Source organism: Ictidomys tridecemlineatus, chromosome 4 (assembly GCF_052094955.1).
Source record: "Ictidomys tridecemlineatus isolate mIctTri1 chromosome 4, mIctTri1.hap1, whole genome shotgun sequence".
In the NCBI taxonomy this organism is placed as follows: Eukaryota; Metazoa; Chordata; class Mammalia; order Rodentia; family Sciuridae; genus Ictidomys; species Ictidomys tridecemlineatus.
Genome location: NC_135480.1, coordinates 105,125,491 through 105,143,802, shown reverse-complemented (window position 1 = coordinate 105,143,802; position 18,312 = coordinate 105,125,491). Strand labels below are relative to the sequence as shown.

The window sequence follows — 18,312 nt, the reverse complement described above, 5'->3', positions numbered from 1 at the left end:
TGTTTGCAGTGTTGCATTTGGCAAGGACTGTCCTAGTCACTGGGCTCCAGACATTTAACACTCTCATTTGAAAGGCTCCCCTCCTCTGGTCTCCCCTGAGTTTTTTTATGTTTCCTGAGCTGCCCTTGTTCCCCAGATGCCAGGAATGGGGGCTGCCTGCCAATCCCTGGTTTCCCCAGATTAGAAGCTGCCATGGCCTTCTTGCTTCATTTCTACACCCACTCCAACACCCTGGCTCTGAGTTTATTGTGAGGGCGGTGGGGATGGCTGGTAACATGGTGATGGGGGACATGTTGGCTTCCGGCATCGTTTTTTCCTCCATGAACTTTGTTTCTTTGTTCTGATGGCTGGTTTCAGCATGAATCTTTGATCTGAGAACATCTGCCCATGGATTAGCCAGTCCTGCTGGTGGTTCTTACCAATGTCCCCCGATGACAGTTGTAATTCACTCTGGGTGGAAAAACCGGTGAGGACAGCATTCACTCTAAGAGGCGAGTGGCTATATTTTGTACTAGAGAAAAGGAAGTTGAGATGATGTCATAGGAATTGTCCAGTCCAAAAAAGACTATTGGCTAGGAAATGGCAATTGGTTGTTTTCCTTATTCTTGCCTTCAAAACAAAAGGAAATGGCATGAAATGGAAGCAAGAGAGAATTAGGATAGACATGAAGAATGACTTTCTGCATATTAGGGTTAATAGAGGGTAGGACATATTACCAAGTGGTGGTTTAGCATTTCTTTCATTGGAGTGGCTCCAGTGCCCTTCTCCTGGGGTTTTGATCAGCTGCTTTCTCATGGATGCAATAGAACGTGCTTGATGGGATGTAGCTCAGTGGTAAAGCATTTGTCTAGCATGGGAGAGATCCTAGGTCTGATCCTCAGTACAGCCAAGCAAAAACAAAGCAAAAACCCAAAATAAAACAAACAAGCAAAAAACCAAGAGTGAACATAATGACCTACATGGCATTATGGTACGGCTTTGGAGTCAGACTGGTCTGGATTGAAGTCATAGCTCAGCTAATAATATGGTGTTAGCCAATTTCTTAACTTCCCTGGGCCTTTTTAAAAAATCTGTAAAATGGGAGTCATGCTATTAACCATTAGGTTTAAATCAAGTCCTACGCACAAAATGCATAACTTAGGCATTAGCATGTAGTCAGTACTCAGCAATGTTGGCTTTTCCTCTGATTCTAGAATTCTCAGAGCTTCATTCCATCCATAGACCCATGGGCACAGTACTATTAGTTAATTTAAACTGTTTTAAATATCTACCAAAAGTGCTGTGGTGAACGTCTGTAATCCCAATGGCTCAGGAGTCTGAGGCAGGAGGACCACAAGTTCAAAGTCAACCTCAGCAACTCAGTGGGGCCCTAAGCAAATTAGCAAGACCCTGTCTCAAAATATATGGATTGGAGGTATGGCTCAGTGGTTGAACACCCCTGGGCTCACTCCTGTACCAAAAAAAAAAAAAAAAAAAAAAAAAGAACTAAAGCTTGGCATTAAAAAATCTAAATGTGGCTTTTGCCCATGACAATTTGTACTTGAGGGCAGAAAAGAAGATAAATTAGTTCTAAAACAGGGAGTAACTAAGGCAAGGCAAAATTAATGCCGAGTGGGTTAGAACCATCGGAGGAAACTTGCAGGAAGGTTAGAACTTGAATAGGACCTTAAGGAAGGGCTAGGACTCGCACAGGTATAGAGGATAAAGTCAGGAAGAGGGTGTCTCCTTCCAGGTGATAGTAGCAGGAATAGCATGCCGTTGGGAGAAAATATGAGGGTGACTGTGGTGGGGAGGGAAGGGAAGGGTGAAGAGGGGAGAAAGGGAGCAGAGGGGAGGGGAGACAGCTGTTGAAAGAAGGGAGAAGCTTCAAGTACATTCTAAAAATCTCAGGCTCTATTATCAGGCATATCCTGGTTTCAATTCAGAAACCATCATTTAAATTCTTGCAACTCAGTTTCCCATAGCTATACAATGGGCAAAATAGTGAGGATGAAATGATACTGAAGAAGATAAAGTGCTTCAAGTATGTGTGACTACAAAATCCATGTTTTATCGAACACACACACAACTGTGTTCATAACAGGGCTGCCAGGCACATTGTTTTTACTGTGAGAAATAAATAGGTAACAAGTCACAGCTATGAACGATGGCCGATGGAATGAATTCTTGCCTTGTAGGACTTCTCCAACAATGGATCTTTGGTCTTCTCCCTCCCAGACAGCTGCTTATCCTTACTTCTCCCTTTGTGGACGTGATTTAGCACATAAAATTTTCCCTCTTATTTCCCCACTTGCATGCTTCTATTAGGCTTGGATTTGGTTAGACCTGCATCTGTTGAAACAGCTATAGCCAATAATAAAATATGAGGGTGACTGTGGTGGGGGTCACTATGGATATTCAATTAGGGACTTCTGGTCTGGTTTCAGGAGTGGGTCTAACAAGTGAGGTCTAGGTCAGGAGTGTTATTAGCTGCAGAGTCAGGGAATATATTCAGCTGTCATCACTTTTTAATTAAAAATAGCTTGGTGGCATGTACATCCCAGCACTCTGTTGTAGATAGTGGGGCACCACCCTTTCCTGTGAGCTGTTTCCTACCCAAGAAGAGGGTATCATCTCCCTAGTTCAAGATCTCTGGGCCTGGTCCAGAAACCACGAGAAACTTGATCGTTCATGGGGAACAGGCACAGTGGTATCCTGGAACTGGCTCTGAGCAGCTCATGAGCTAACTCTCTACATTATCTCTTGCCACCTCTGCCTTCAGTAGTGGAGATTGGTGGGAAATGAGACACCATGGAAATGTACAAATGCTCCAGATCAGGGCTTTATTTCCCTGCACATCATCATGTTTCATATTAACCATCACATTCCTGAAGGAAAGGCAGGGTAAATTCCCACTTGGTAATTTCTGCAGAAAACCATTAGGAGACAGGATTTTCCATACTCCAGATTTTGTTTCATTTCCATTAAATTAAAGTCACTCATTTTATTGCTTGGTTAGAATGGAAACTTGAGAAGCAACATGGGATCATTTTTAAAGCCTGTTCAGATTAAGGTAAAATCCTTCCTTTTTAAAAAAAATTACTTGTCCATGGCTTTGACCATGTTCACCCAATTGTTCTCCATTTTCTCATCTGTAAAATGGGAAAAATAATGGCATGGGCTACTTCAGGTCACTGTGGATATTCAATGATATCTTTCATGTAAAGCACCTAGCACTTAGTACCTACCATGGAAACAATTAGGTAGTAAACATGGGGGACTTTTAGTCAGTGTTTGGAATTCTGGTTGGAGGACATAATGCAAATTGGGTGCCCACTAAATATGTTCCATCAGGCTTGTAGTGAGTGTAGATGTTTAATAAGGACATTATTGGATGAACAGTTATCTGAGTCATGAAATAGCATAAGCAGTGAAATGCATTAATAGTGTGCCACATCACTTAATTAAAATGCTTAATTTATTACTCTGGTGGGTTTTTTTATTTAAAAATGTGCAAAACAAAACAGAACACAGTAACACACTCTCTTAAATTAACATTACACACAAATTATACATTCAGCATCTATAGAAATATGCAAATAAGGCATCAACATATCTGCAGATTCCTCATCAGAAAGTATTTATTCAGTGCTTATTTTCTACTGGCCCACCAAAACAAAACGATTTTTGACAACTTCAGTTTCTTCTTTTAGAATTTATGGTATAAAAGAGATAATATCGAGAGCTCTCTCCTAGTTAGGCAGATAGACGAAAGAGAAGGAGAGGGAGAGAGAGGATATTTTAAAGGCAGAATAACATTTTTGTATCAGAAGTTAATTCATAGAAATATTAAGTCTCTTACCTGTGTGATGAGATATAAATTCACTGAGATGAGCACAGTTAGCCTCTTTGGAATCTCATACATGGGCAAAGAGACTCCAATTAAATTCAGTTGCCTGTGCTGACTAATTTTAATTTTTTTAAAGTGTAGTTTTTCTTTTCCAGAGTTACTGGACCAGCATGAAGGGCCAGAGGCAAAGTTCACCCAACATTTGGCAGTTTATGTATCTCCAGGGCCCTCCTGGTTTCACTGCTTTTAGTGAGCTCTGAAATCCAATATTCTTTGCTCGGCTCCTCTGAATTGTGAATCTTCAATGCTTTGCAGGTGAGCATCTCTAATCAAGCTACATTACAATCACCTGGAATACTTGTTAAAATGCCGATTCTGAGGCCAAGACCAGCCTTTACATCATGCTGAAGGGACCTAGAAGTCTGCATTTTATCATGGGCCTTAGAAGAGGGTTCTCTGTCCCAGTTACTCTGTTGATCCCACCCACTGAACAAGGCTACTATCCTCTGCCTCCTTTATTTATTTATTTTCTTACTTATGTATGTATTTCAGTCTCTAGCCTGGCTACTCGAATTGCCTCCTAATTGTTATCCTCTTTACTGTATTCAAAATCAAATGGAGCAAATTTAAATCTTACATGTCAAATCTAGCCCAAAGCCCAGCAATAGCTCCCTGCAATAATTTAATCTCTTTACTAAGTCAAACAAGGCCCTCTCCAGCCTTCCTCTCCTGCTCCATCCACTCATCTGCTCCTCAGCTGCTGGAGCCATGCTGAAGGTTTTTGCTGTTTCTCTCAAGGCTCCAGACCTTTGCTCCTGTGGGAGCCTCTGGCTAGAATGGCCATCTCTCATCCTGTTCCTGGCTGTCTGACAAACACCCACTCCTCTTTAGCATAGCAACTCAAGAATTACCTCTTCTATGCTGACTTTCCTAGCCTGGTTCCTTCTTTTTTTGTTCTCACTCCTTCTCCAATCTATATTTTCTTTGATGCTGTATTTACAATACTTTGCCACAGCATTGGTTGACAGGTCTGTTTCTCCCTTGAAGTCCCAGCTCATGTCTTACTCCTCTTGGCATCTCAAACAACATATTCATGTTTTCCCAAATAAACAGATGAACTCATGAACTGCATAACAGAGATCCAAGTAAATTTTCAGCTCAGGAGTTGGGTGCATCGCCCTTCTTTTGGTGTTGTAGATTTCATCAGAATTTTGTCTGAAGGTCACAGACAAAATGAAATAGCTTGGAGCTTTTCATATGCAAGCAGGCTCACCCCAGCTTTACTGATACATGCTAGAACTAGATGAAGTCCATAAAAATGTTCTTTCATGATATGGAGATAACAGAGGGAAAATATTATTTCATTTATTTATGAAACTCTAGTGTCTTTGTTATATAACCTCAGAGTGAATTAGGGTAAATGAGCAATCTATATGGCAAATCTAACTGTTCTTTTACTTAATTGGTTGATTTAATTTCCTAGCAAATGAAAACTGAGTACTACTTATTTGCTACAAATCCTTTCTCTTGTCTAAATTTCATTTATTTCAATTAATTTCCCATCATTTCTTCTCTTTAATAGTATACAGTGTGATTTGGATATTTCACAGTTTTCTTATAAGGTTACAATTCAGAGGCTAAACACAAGAAGCCAAAGACTTTCAATTCTACCATCCAAAGCAATTTTAAGAATCAGTGCTTGCCCTTACATGTTCCTATTGGGAATGTAAAATGGAACAGCTACTTTAGAAAAACAGTTTGGCTGCTTCTTAAAAAGTTAAATGGAAAAATAAAGTAAGAGTTGTTAATGCCACTCCTAGGAATCTACTCAAGAGAATTGAAAAAAACAATATCCACTAAAAGACTTGTACATGAATGTTCATAGGAGCATTATTCATATTAGCCAAAGGGGAAAAACAACCTAAATGCCCATCAGCTGATGAATGAACAAGCACAATGAAGCATATCCATGCAATAAAATACTATTCAACAATGAAAGAAAGTAAAATACTGACACATACTGCAACCTAGATGAACCTCAAAATCATGTTAAAGGAAAAAAGTCACTTAGAAAGAATGGCTTCTTTTCAAAACCAGTACATACTGTTGTGTTCAATTTATATGGGATATCCAGAAAAGACAAACTCATAGACATAGAAAGCAAACAAATTTAAAGACACAGAAAGCAAATCAGTGGTTGGACTGGGCTGGAAAGGGGTTGTGGGATGGGGCAGAAGGGATTGACTGCAAATAGGCCTGAAGAAACTCTGAGTGATGCTAGAGAGATTCTGAAACTGGGTCATGGTGATATTTGCCAGGTTCTACAGATTTACAAATCATCATTGAATTGATGGACCGTAGTGTTTATCCATCATAAGTGATAAACACTATGGTATGTAAAATATGCCTCAATGAAATTGGTTGAAGTTGGCACTTGATTACCATCATATTTTTATTTCAGTGATATTATAGTTTCAGAAACCTTTCCCAGGAAATGTAAAAAAAAAAAAAAAAAAAAAATCTTTAATCACAGAATCCAGATTTTAAGTTGGTTTCTTTTCTTCTCCTCAAACCCCTGAGGCCCTTCACCTTTATACGGGTGGAGACATATTCAGAATGTAAAAAACTTCCTTCCCCTTCAAACTAATTAAGTAAGCTCTGATGACATCAGCTGTATTCGCAGCACACCTGATTAAGGCCATGATACTAATTAAATTCTTGAATGATTAGAAATGCAAATTGTCAGGCCTTGTACAGCAACAGGCATTGCTTCCTGGCTCTAGAATAATAAGTCTGGGAAATGATCAGGTTCATCTTGAGTTTGCCCTGAGTAAGAAAATAATAATAACTATGAATGGCTAAAACTTACCTATTTACAAGGGTCAAAATTTCCCTAGTAGAGTTAGCTCTTTTCTAGGTGAGTTCATTGAGAAGTGCTGTGACAGGGTAGGATGTCCCCGAGCTTTAGGGCTGCACAGAAAAGAGTTCAAATTCTGCTCTGTCACTTACCAGACAGGATTGTTGCTTAATTTAATTTTATTTCTTCTAGCCCACATATCTGTAATATGGAATCTGATTCTTTATCTCAAAGAACTTAGAGGCCGATTAAAGGAGATCTTTTATGTGTCATTGGGTCTTGCATTAATAAATGGAATCCACTCAAAGGCTTAGTAAGGCAAGGAGTCTTATCACTTTATTCATTCAACACACACTGACTGAGTGGTCTACTGTGAGAAATTGAAGGTCCAGCGATCCATTTGCAGAATATAGTATCTAGCCTTAAAGGTAAAATTAGGATATAAGAAAAGCAGCTGGAGGGGAGAGCAGAATGGAAAGCTAAAAGCAGGTAACACCAGAGTGTGATAAATTCATGGCCCCTTGATAAATAGGAGGTGAGGGGGAAGGATTGATCTAACCAGCAGAGATACACTCAACCCAAGAAGGCCTTCCTGCCACAAGAGAGCAAAGGGAGGTGGGCACAACAAAAGGTACATTTCCTTAAATAACCCAATAGGAGATAGTAAAGCCTATTTGACATTTGGGAAGGCTGCACATCCCATGGTACTCAGACACTGAGGAATCTTGTGCACGAGGGAATAAATGCTGATTGTAATTGCTCTAGGTGTGTCTGCTCCCCCAGATACCAGTCTTGCAAGACCATCATTAAAAGCCTCACTTCTCTGTACCTTTTGTCTCTCAGTTCATTCTTTGGGTTTGGAGAGGTGAGCATGTTTCTCACATCTACTATCCACTTATTCCTCAAATTCAGCAAACATTGTGTGGACATCTGCTATATTCATACCATTCTTAGTGTTCTAGATGCATCCGTGAGTTTAAAAAGACAAAATCTATGTGGGTAATAACTATAAACACTATCAATAACTAAATGTTTTTGTGTTAGATATTATGTCCTGTGGAAAAAGAGCAAAATGAGTAAGAAGGGTCTGGAGTCATGGAGGTAGGGTATATAAATGATGAGTTACAACTTCAGGTGGTCAGAGAAGGGCTCATTGAGTAGGCAAAATGTGAGGAAAGCCTCAAAGGAGTTAAAGGAGGTAGCCATCATCCAGAGATGTCTGGGGAAGAGTTGAATAAACATCTAGTACAATGATGCTCAGGTGGAATGTGCTAGAAACCTTTACAGAGCACCGGGGCATGGGTAGGGAGATACAAGGGTAAGCTTAAGAGTAAGAACTTCATTCAAACTCTGCCTCCTTCCCCTGCCTGTCATCTCTTCTTTGGCTTGTTATTTAATATCTCTGAGCATATAGCCCTTCGTCTACAAAATGTGATTTGAATATCTATTTCCAAAAAAGATTACCTGTCCCAAAAGATTGAAGCATTCTCTTATCCCAGTGACCTCTGAAGCTGGAGTTTGTAGGTTATGTTTCAGCAGAAAAAGCAGAACAGAGACTGCTATTTTATTTCTGTCTACTTGTGATCCATTCAGCATCTTGCATCCCCTTCCACTGAGCTCATTCCAGTACTGCATCCGGTTGGTGGGCAGTGAGGAGACGGGGCTGGCTGAGGTTGAAGAACAATTGTGGGATATGAAAAAAAGATGTAGCTGTAAGAGAGAGAAGCATTAGTTTATTCTCTCAACAAGTAGTTGTTACAGAATGAATAAACTAATCCAGCTATCTACTATGTTCTGTATGCACTTATTGCATTGAAAAAAACAATGCAGAGAGTGGTTTTAAATATTAAGATGATCAATTTTATATACATATAAATGTGCGTGTGTGTGTGTGTGTGTGTGTGTGTGTGTGTGTGTGTGTGTGGTTTTCTCAGAATCAACTATACATCAAAGGTGACTCATACGCTTTTGTTAGGTACTTCTGGTGAATTGTGTGTTGGAGTTTGAGAGAACAGGATCCTGGTATCTTCTTTAATGTAATTCCTCTCAAACTTTCCTTTGGTTCCTTGCTGGATGTAAATGGTATAATGGAAAGAACACGGAATTCAGTTAGAAGATCTTAATTCAACAACTACCTCTTCAAGATTGAACTGTATGACTTGCTATTTATCTCCCCTGAGCTTTATTTTCCTCACTTATATAATAACAATGAAACCTCTACATTGCCTGCCTCCCAAACATCAAAGGGCAAATGAGGAAAAGCATTTGAAATCACTTGGTCAACTATACATGTTACCCTGAAGTGTGGTGAGGGGTTACTGTTGAAGAAAGAGGCTGATGGAAACTGGGGGATGGTCAGTTATTTGTTGTAAAAAGAATAGTTTTGGCATTTCTCCACTGGGTAGACGTTTGGTGCTAATTTATGCACATTAGTTAATTTTGTTTTGCTGGGGGCTCAGATGGGACTCCCTGATGGATGTGCCATCCATGACAGAGTCAAGAAAAGCACATGGCTCAATACTGTGATCCTTTCAGGGTTGGAACTAAAGGAGAAGGGCTCTTGAGAAGCATGGGTTTGGCTGTCAATTTCAAAGTCATCTGCTCACGGAAACCCTGCTGAGGCCCAGAAAGCCGGATGAGGAAAGAAAACTCTCCTTCCTCTAACACCCTTGGGGGCGTTTTCAACCCAGCACTTCAGCCGTCTGGGTTTTCCATGCCAGGCATATAGGAAGGTACTGCATTCACAAAATGGTGCCTGGTGGTGCCATGCCCTTCTTTCCAAGCTCTGAAACCATCTGGGCTAGCTACAAGTGAGAAGAAGAAAGTGGCATACTCTTCCATGCAGAAAAACACTTTTAGGAGTGAAATTTAAGACATATTCTTGGGAAAAAGAGAATTATTCAGGAGAATGACAGCAAGATGCTCTGTAAAATTAAGTGTGCCTGGTTAGAGCATTAATTGGGTATGGCAGAGAAGAATCACTGAATTAAGAATCGTTCAACCTGATAGTGGGACATGAGGCATGTGAACCTTTGCATCTCTGCTTGTGGGTTCATCTCACTCTGCGAGCTGCAAGCTGCTATGAATAGGACCAAGGTTTTTGCATTTTTTCTTCTCGCTCCAGGGCTCAGCCCCTGTGCCTGGCATTCTGCAGTCACTCGGCACATGTGACTCAATGGAATGGTGGCACTATCTCTGTCCATGCAATCAGGCTGGCTAGGAAAGAAAGGCTATCCCTGAGTTTACCATGGGTAAGTCTCCTCGATGTTCTACAATCCTCAATATTTGGGGATGATTTTCAATTGGTCAAAACATTTCTATTCTTTGGTACCTATTCATTTGCCCTATCACATGGGCTAGCTATGGGCCAGGGTGCAAGCTTGCTGTGGCCTCTTTCTATGAGGCTGACATCCCCAGACATGCTGGATGGTCCAGAGGTGACGTAATGTCCTACGGGTATTAATAATTGGGATATTGATAATCAAAAGTGCCTTATAGTGGCAAAAAATGTAGAATCAATTTGATAGCTATTTAGAAATTTTCAATTTTATTTGAACTTTCCATGTACAACTTTGTGTATAAATGTCTTAACTTCTGTAATGACTGATTGTAGGCAATTCTTTGAATACTCCTGCCACAGGAAGTGTTCCTTCCAGGACAGCTAAACAACGTTTCATTTCCTGGATCTTCCTGTTAAACAAGTATTAGTTTGCTTATTCTTTTTTGTCATGATGTGTTTATCAACATAGAAGTTCTTTGCTTTGCTTATAGTGCAAAATATTAGATTTTTTTCTTAATTTTCTCTTATTTTTGTATTTTTCTGTCAACACATGTAATTTTTATCCCTCCCTCTTAAAAGCCAGGCATTGGGTGTTCCTCAATAGAAAATTATTAGCTGGGAGATTTTAATCAAATTCTATATTTAATCTTTCAACATATTTTATTTTTAAAAAATATTTTTATTAATTAATTTCATTACTAAGCCTCTTCTAGAATTTCCCAAATTCTTTCCAACTTACTCTACTCATGAAATTATGATTTTCTGTGTGTCATAAGGTGAAAACGTTAGGGTAATACTGCTATAAATTATCCGTGTTGCAGTTTTTCACCTTGGGAGATTAGATGTAAGTAGAAACAATGTTCATCTTGGCAGAAGGGATTTGTTAGAGGAATCCAGGATGTTTCTATGTTCATTTTTAAAGTGCCATTGGCTAAGATGGTAAGATAAAGAGGGACACTTTATTTTTTTGTGAACAGTATTTCTTAATGATGGACATTTCCTGATGGGATTGAATGTGTCTCTGCAGATGCCTCCCTTCTCACCTGGATCACCTTGCTTCCTTCAAGAAAAAAGGGGTGGAAAGAGCCCACAGGAACTGAAAAGGTAAATAGCTCTACATCCAGCACACCAATCTTTGAAATTAAACATGGATTTTACAGACTGCAAAATGTCAGAGTCATACTAGTCATACAATTTATTAAACTACATTTAAATGAAAAGTAAGTGGTAACTCTTCTATTTAAAAATTAATTGAACAACTGCTATTATATTGAATTGAAACACTTAAATTTCATTTCTACTGATTAAATACACCCAGTATAGGAGGGGAAAAAACCTATAAATGGATCTGAAACTGACCTTGGATTATTTTCCCAGGGTGACGGAAGTGTGTGGAAGGGGGTGTCCCATTTCTCGGCAGGGCTGGGAGGAAGGTTAACCTGCAGTAGAATGGCTGTCCCAGGGCAGGGAGGGCACAAGGCACCAACTCAGTGGTCTTAGGAGTATGATTGTCATGGTTAGTGAATGAAAATGCAATACATGCCATATTTGGCACACACACTAAAACTTTATTTGTCGCTTCTCAAAATTTAACAGAATATTCTGTTTTTATCTAGTGACTCCACTTAGGGGAAAATTGGAGGGAAAGGGATCTGGGAAACTGTTAAGAATGAAAAAAAAGTGGTGATGGTGGGAATCTGCCAGTTAGTAAGTGGGTAGTATAATTGGGGGGAGAGGTGGAGACATAGCATCATTCCTGTGTCATTTATTTGGGAGGGGGGATTTCACAGGATTCCTAGGGGCCAGGGGCTGATTGAGTATGGTTCAAGTCAGCACTGATTCTTGAAGAATATCAGAAATTACACACAAAAAGAAGAAGATGGGAGTTGAGGAAGGGCATCACATGCAGAGCAAATAGCATGTACTGAAGGGTAGAATAACCTCAGTATCCTTTCCATGACACCAATCTGTTCTCCCCAGAGGCCATCCCTCCTTCCTTTCCCTATACTATCATTGTCCTTTTCCGAAGCCCTTGTACTTTCTGCTATAGGGACATCTGTGATTGAGACCCATCACAGTAGCAGTTGGTAGGTAGGATATGGGACAAACCCTGGACACATCTACGAAATGAGCCAAGAACACAGATGCTTTTAATAGAAGATTGACAAGGCACACGCATCAAAAGTTTCAACAATTTTTTCAAGCAAGGCAACATTTTGTTATATATATGCACCTAAGTCAACTACGAAGATTGATTCATATAACATCAGACCTGAGGTATCTATTTCCCATGAGAGAAGGAACAATATGAAAGCAGACCAAATGGAAAAACAAGGAAAATTCCTTGCATTCCCTAAGGTTTATCCTGGGGCCACCCCATACTGCTAAAGTATATGAGGAAAAGCTCTTTGTTGTACATCTCAGCAGTCGACTGCTTTTGAATGTTATCTTTTAGAGGAGAGAGGTTGTCTCTTCCCCAGTCCTTGAAGTTCTCTTATAAACTTTATGATATTATGTGAATAAATAAGTAAGAACATGCTTTCTTCTTGGAGGCACACAAAAGGAGGACCCTTGGGCATCGTGGGAGGGAAATTTTCTTGCTGTCCTTTTCCATTAATGGTATGATTTAGAGACAAGCCTATGCAGACTATGTCTTCTAGTAGCTTTAAGATTTAGATATCTGTCCCTTTTAAAATTTGTTTGCTTGCTTTAAAATGTTGGTTGCCAGAGCTCTATCATTTATGATAGGTTAGGGTTTTCCTTGCTATGGTTTTGTTTTGGTTTGGTTGCTGGAGCTGAGGGAGGTGTTTTGGGGAATTATACTTTGCTCAACAGCTATCTAAGGGTTCGAAGTGGTTCGACCTTGTTTTTTTTTTTTTTCCCTGAGAAAGAGCCATCTCTGGTTCTCTCAGCCATCTGGAAAATTTGTCTTTTTCCAGACTTTGATGAGAGTGTGGTTTCCTTTGCTTCCCTAGTCCACAGTGCCCCTGTTTGGGAGGAGGTTAACACCACCCTGGGTCCACTGAGGGTTGGTTTCTGCTCTCTGGCGCCACCTGCTGTAACCAGCTGCACTCACAGGCTTCCCAGTCTCCAGCCCCAGGCTCCCAGCAGGAGCCAGAGCCAGAACCTCAGCCCAAGCAGATGTTGTACAGGCTGCCAAATTTCTGTCCAGACCTTATCTGTGCTGCCTCCACTGGCTCCCTCGCTCAGAATCCCAAGTGTCCCCAGATGACTTGTCTCAAGTCACGCAGACCCTGAGCTCCTGGGCCAGAGAGAGGGAGCCTGCCAGTTTGGGGGTTGCTGACCAGTGTGGCTCTTGCCAGTGACAGTGTGGTCAGTGGAGGCCACCTCTCCTTAGCAGTGAAAATGCACATGGATTTCTTTCAAGGTGTTAATAGGCACATGGAACTTATTCTCTAAAGGACTTTCCATTGTATCCCCAATGTGTCCCCTGATTGAGCCCTCAAGTATTTCCCAAGTTGCTCAGGAATTGAAATTTATTTTCCTCCGCTCTGGACTTTTCTACATTTTCACATAAATTAGCAATTCTAACCAAGGACCACAAAGAAAATGAAGTGCTGGTTTTTACTAGATTTTTATTAGGAAAGTTACCCCATTACTCCCTGTTCCAGATTGAAGTTCTCTTAACGGCAGGTACTTACTCATTTGTTCCTCCTCCATCACAGGCAGCCTGGCACATAGTAGGTGCTTCATAAAACATGGTGAAATGAGTAGTCTCTAGCTGATCAAAATCCTTCTTAAAGTTCTTTTCTATTTGGCTATGAGAAGGGAAAACTGTCAGATTTGAGATTCTGAGAGTTCATTCCTAATATAAGTCCCCACCCTGAATAAAGTTGATTCAGTAGAAAGAAATTAAGGGGAATAGTAATAACAATTTCTATTATCACTGATAAGAATGAGGGTGATGACTAACTAATGTCTCCTGAAGTTAGGAAAAAAAATAGAAATACATGCTTGCAGGACAGAATTGGTTTGATATAAGATAGAACTTCCGGAGAGCCAAGGGTACAAGATACTCTTGTGAAATATAAAGTGGAGTTTATGCCAACAACTACTCGAGAGTGAGATAACGCATCCATTTCATACAATAATCACTTAAACTTCTGCATTGTGCCAGTGCTACAAGAGATGATGAAGTTAAAAAGGTTAATTATGTACAGTGCTTATCCCCCGAGAAGATAGGAGAAAGTAAATGGACAATTTTCTAAAGGCATAGAATTTTCTAATGGCAAAGAAAGAGGCATGGCCAGGGTGCTGTGGGAATCCTTAGATGAAGGGAAGCCCTAATTCAAGTTGTGTGGTGAGGGAAGGCTTCCTGGAGGAGGTGATGCTTGTATGAGTCTTACCACCGGGTGGAAGATGTCCAGATGAATGCATGCAGTAGGTGGATTCCAGGAAAAGTGAACAGTTAGATATACAGAGGTACAAACATCTGCAGATCACAGGAAATCCTTCCAGTCCTTCTCAGCTGAGTCATCTAGAAAATGCTACTGTGCCAGAGAAAATGCCTTACAACCTGGGTGCCAAAAGTGGCTCAGTTTTCTGTTTCACGGTGGGTTTGTCTCCTTGTTGCAATGACTTCTAGATTTGGAGGCAATGGGCAATAATCTTTTCAACTCCAGCATCTTATTCAGTGCTGGCACCGGCAGAAGCTTAAGAATTGCTTATGGAGCTGACTGGGTATGCCATCCCTCTAACGTGGTTGTTGGAGTAAACTTCCCTCTGTATTTTACACAAGTGTCCCATAACCTTCACTCTTTGAAAGGTCTCAGGTATCCTGTTTTTCTCTGCAATGGAGGGTCATGGTCTCTGAATCAGCCTTTCTGCCCTAATATTCAGGGCACCCCATATCCCTGATGCTTCAAATCCCATGTAGCTGGGGATTGCCCACAGAGCCATGCTGCCTGGAGTCCTGGCCCAGGGTTTCTTGTGTGTCCCAGAGTACCTCAGGGAGAAAAGCTAAGGCAGCTCAGAAAATACGCCAACTGCTACCTGGAAATTCTCTCACAGCAGCTACTGTTTGAATTCCAACAGATTATTAGTCCCATTTTACAGATGGGAAAACAGAGGATGATGGGCATGGAGCTGCTTTCTAGGTCCTAGGGAATAGCCAATGCCTTTTATATATTAATTTAGCTTCTCATTTCTTCCTTCAGTGCTACAGCTAGTACCTTAGCAGGGTGAGAACCTCTGAGAGGCATTTTTCCCAGAAAGAAGCACTCTGGGATTGGCAGGCCAGTTAGTAATGGCCCGTTTCCACTGGATACCCTGCCTATTGGGCTGGCATTATGGAGGGGGGATGTTCCCAGGCTCCTCTGGGGAGGTCATTCAATCCCAGCCATGGCAGCTGGTGTCCTTGATGCCCTGGACCTCCATCAGAGAGGAATCTGGGGAAAACAAAGAGTGCAGCCGTGGCTGCAGACCTGAGCCCTCCACGCCCACTGGCCCCGGGTGGGGCCCAGCAGGGTTGGTGCCAGGCGCTGTGTGGCTTCTCCACCCCCTTCCAGGGCCCCTCAGCTCATCTGCTGGCTTTCAGAACCCCAGCCTTCCTGAATGGGTCTTTGTGTGCACCCCAGGAGCTGGCTCGGAAGAGCCCTGATCGAAATGCTGGACAGAGATGTCTCCTCGGGATCCAGGCACAGCCCGGCATGGTGCCCATCTTGTGGGAGGAAGGCCTTTATTGTGCCGCTTCAATGCTCCCGATCTGGGAGGGAGTGGGACCTGGATGAATGGGAGAAATGTTCTGCGCCCCTGCACAGTGGGGTCATGGGCAGGGCCACAGGGACAGCGGCTCCCCAGCCACTTCCCCACAGCTCTCTTTCCCACTCTGCCTCAGCCACTTTGTCCCCAGAGATGACTGTGGTAATATTCATACCCAGAGGCACTGTCACGTGCTCCCTCCCCAGGTGCCAGGCATTGTGTTCGGGGTTCAATCTTATGTAATTAAATGGAAGTTGTCATTTCACAATCTCCATGCTACCCTCGAGGAAACCAAGGTCTAGAGATGGTGAGCAACCCGCCAGGGGATTCTGAACAGGAAAGCGAATGTGGATCAAATGGATCATCACCCTAACCTCCTCCTCCTTCCAGTTTTCAAGGTGTCTCTTTATAGACACTGAGGTCCTAAAGTCAGTTGCATAACCTGAGAAGCACCCTGTGCTTGAGGCAGAGCTTGTGGTAGGAAAATGCCCAAAGCAAGCAGGGTGGCCTTCTGAGGGCCACCTAGGCAAGGGTACCATTTTATTTTATATGATAGAAAAAAAAAAAAAACAGCTGTAGACAAGTTGGAGTGCAACTACATGTGGAAAATTTAGGTTTAATAGCCTTCTCTCCATCTGCGGAAACATAATATTCTGTTGAGACAAGCACCATGTGGAAGCAGGAGCACAGGGGATTCTGGGAGCTGGCGGTCCCTGCTCTGCTACAGACGGCACTGTGTGGCCTGGTGTCCTGTCAAGGAGCAGGCTGGGTTAATTCCAGGTGCTCAGCTCTGAGTCGAGGCTGAAAAACAGGCAGGGATCTTGCTTTGACTTTTCTTAGTAGATAGAATGGGTGGTGATGATGTCGTTGATAGTCCCCTACCTGTCTTCTCTTAGGTGTGACCAGACTGTCACTTCAGAGGTGTGATGGATAGCTCTCTTACAAAGCAAAGCTTGGTGTCCCTTTTGGGGGACGAAATGTTAATGGTGGATTTTAGAACAGTTGTCAGCTGAGCCAAATGGCCAGCTGTGACTGACTGTATTTCTCTATTTGCAGAGGTTACAAATAATCTATGAGAAACAAGGACAGCAGAAGAAACGAAGGTTAGACCTGAAGGGGACTCTCCTCACAGTGCGGTGTGGAGTTATAAACTGTCCTCCAGAATCTCATCTCTTCCTCTGTTTCCTTTTCAAGAAAGGAGATAGCTCCTCACCTCTCCAAGCCATTACCCTTATAGTCCATACTCCTCCGGAAATAGAGGGATGGCTGTTGACTGTCGTGGGCCTTATGTAGAGGGAGGTCCTCCATTTTATTTATTTTTAATTGATGCTAGGGCCTTGCCCATGCTCTACCACTGAGCTACACCCCATCCCTGGGAGTTCCTTTCACATTCATCTTTCACACAGAACAAATGGCAGTGTCTAGAATCAGAGTCCCCGATTGTGTGTGGTTTAGTGAGTCCTGCCCTTCGATATGATGAGTTTCTGTCCATTCCTAGCCCCTCTTGCTATCAACTCCTGAAATGGCGGTGTTGTGATCGCAGATAAAGAAATCGAGCACTTGTTCTCTGCATTGTTCTCCAAGCTGCTTCCTCCAGTGGGCATGCATCTCTCTGATATCCAAGGATCTTTGGCGGAGTCTATTTCTCCATTAAACTATTGCTGTCATCATGGATTATTATTGCAATCTAATTGTGGTGTGTAATAAATACATATGTTTTGAGTAACTGAAGCATAAGTGCAGCCGACAAATATCCATCACAATCAGGATAATAGTCTGAAGATGATTAAGGCCCTAAAGATGTAGGATGTTGAGCAAACAAGGTCATAAACATCCATTTAGATTACCTTTTAATTTCAGCCCTTTTTAACTTGATATGCCGTCATTCTCTGGTGGGTTTTTTTTTTTTTTTTTTGGTTGTTACTTGTTTCTTTTTTACTTCACCAGTTGCATTTCTGAGAGTGGAGCTTGCTGTCAAAACAAGTAATAGTTAATGATGGCAGAATTCTAGACTTTTTTTGTGGCACTAGAGATTGAACCCCAGGCCTCATGTATGCTAGGCCAGAGCTTTACCACTGAGCTCCATCCACAGCCCAGAATTCAAGGGCTAAAGGGATAATTCAGGGAGACACTGGGAAGGACCTTTTAGCTGTAATAGGAAGAATATACAGGAGAAAAGACCCATGTGGACAGAACAAGTGACGTTTACCTCTGGTGCGTAAGATACGGGAAACTTGACTAATTTTCTGGATCTAAGTCCTTTCTTCATAAGGCAACATGTGAGTCATTGAACAATTTAACCTTTGTGAATAGAAATGTCCATTTATTTTTTGGACTTTGGTCAGCAGGCGGTGCAGAATCGCTTGTTCTGACTGAGACCTACAGGCAGCAGAGTATCATCCAGAGTTTTCACATGGAAGAGTGGCATGATCGGAGTCATGTATTAGGAGGACCCCATGGAAGTCACATGTGGAGTGGATCATAGTGGGTAGATACCCGTCTTGGGGAATCAAGCTAGAAAATCAGCAATCATCCAGTGGAGAAAAAAAATGAGAATTTTACCAGTGACAACTGCGGAAATAAAAGAAAAGAACCAACTCAAGAATTACAATGGGGAAGGACTGA

General features: G+C 41.7%; 1 long non-coding RNA gene across 2 annotated transcripts in view; it reads left to right on the top strand.

The window, feature by feature from the left end:
• The window catches only part of LOC110598453 (uncharacterized), a 258,358-nt gene that overhangs the window by 128,858 nt on the left and 111,188 nt on the right, over positions 1-18,312 (top strand). The window contains exons 3-4 of one of the 2 annotated variants that reach the window (XR_013437955.1): positions 3,985-4,144; positions 10,994-11,070. This is a non-coding gene — a long non-coding RNA (uncharacterized LOC110598453). The remainder of the gene's footprint in view (positions 1-3,984; positions 4,145-10,993; positions 11,071-18,312) is intronic. The other variant, XR_013437956.1, reaches the window with a different exon arrangement.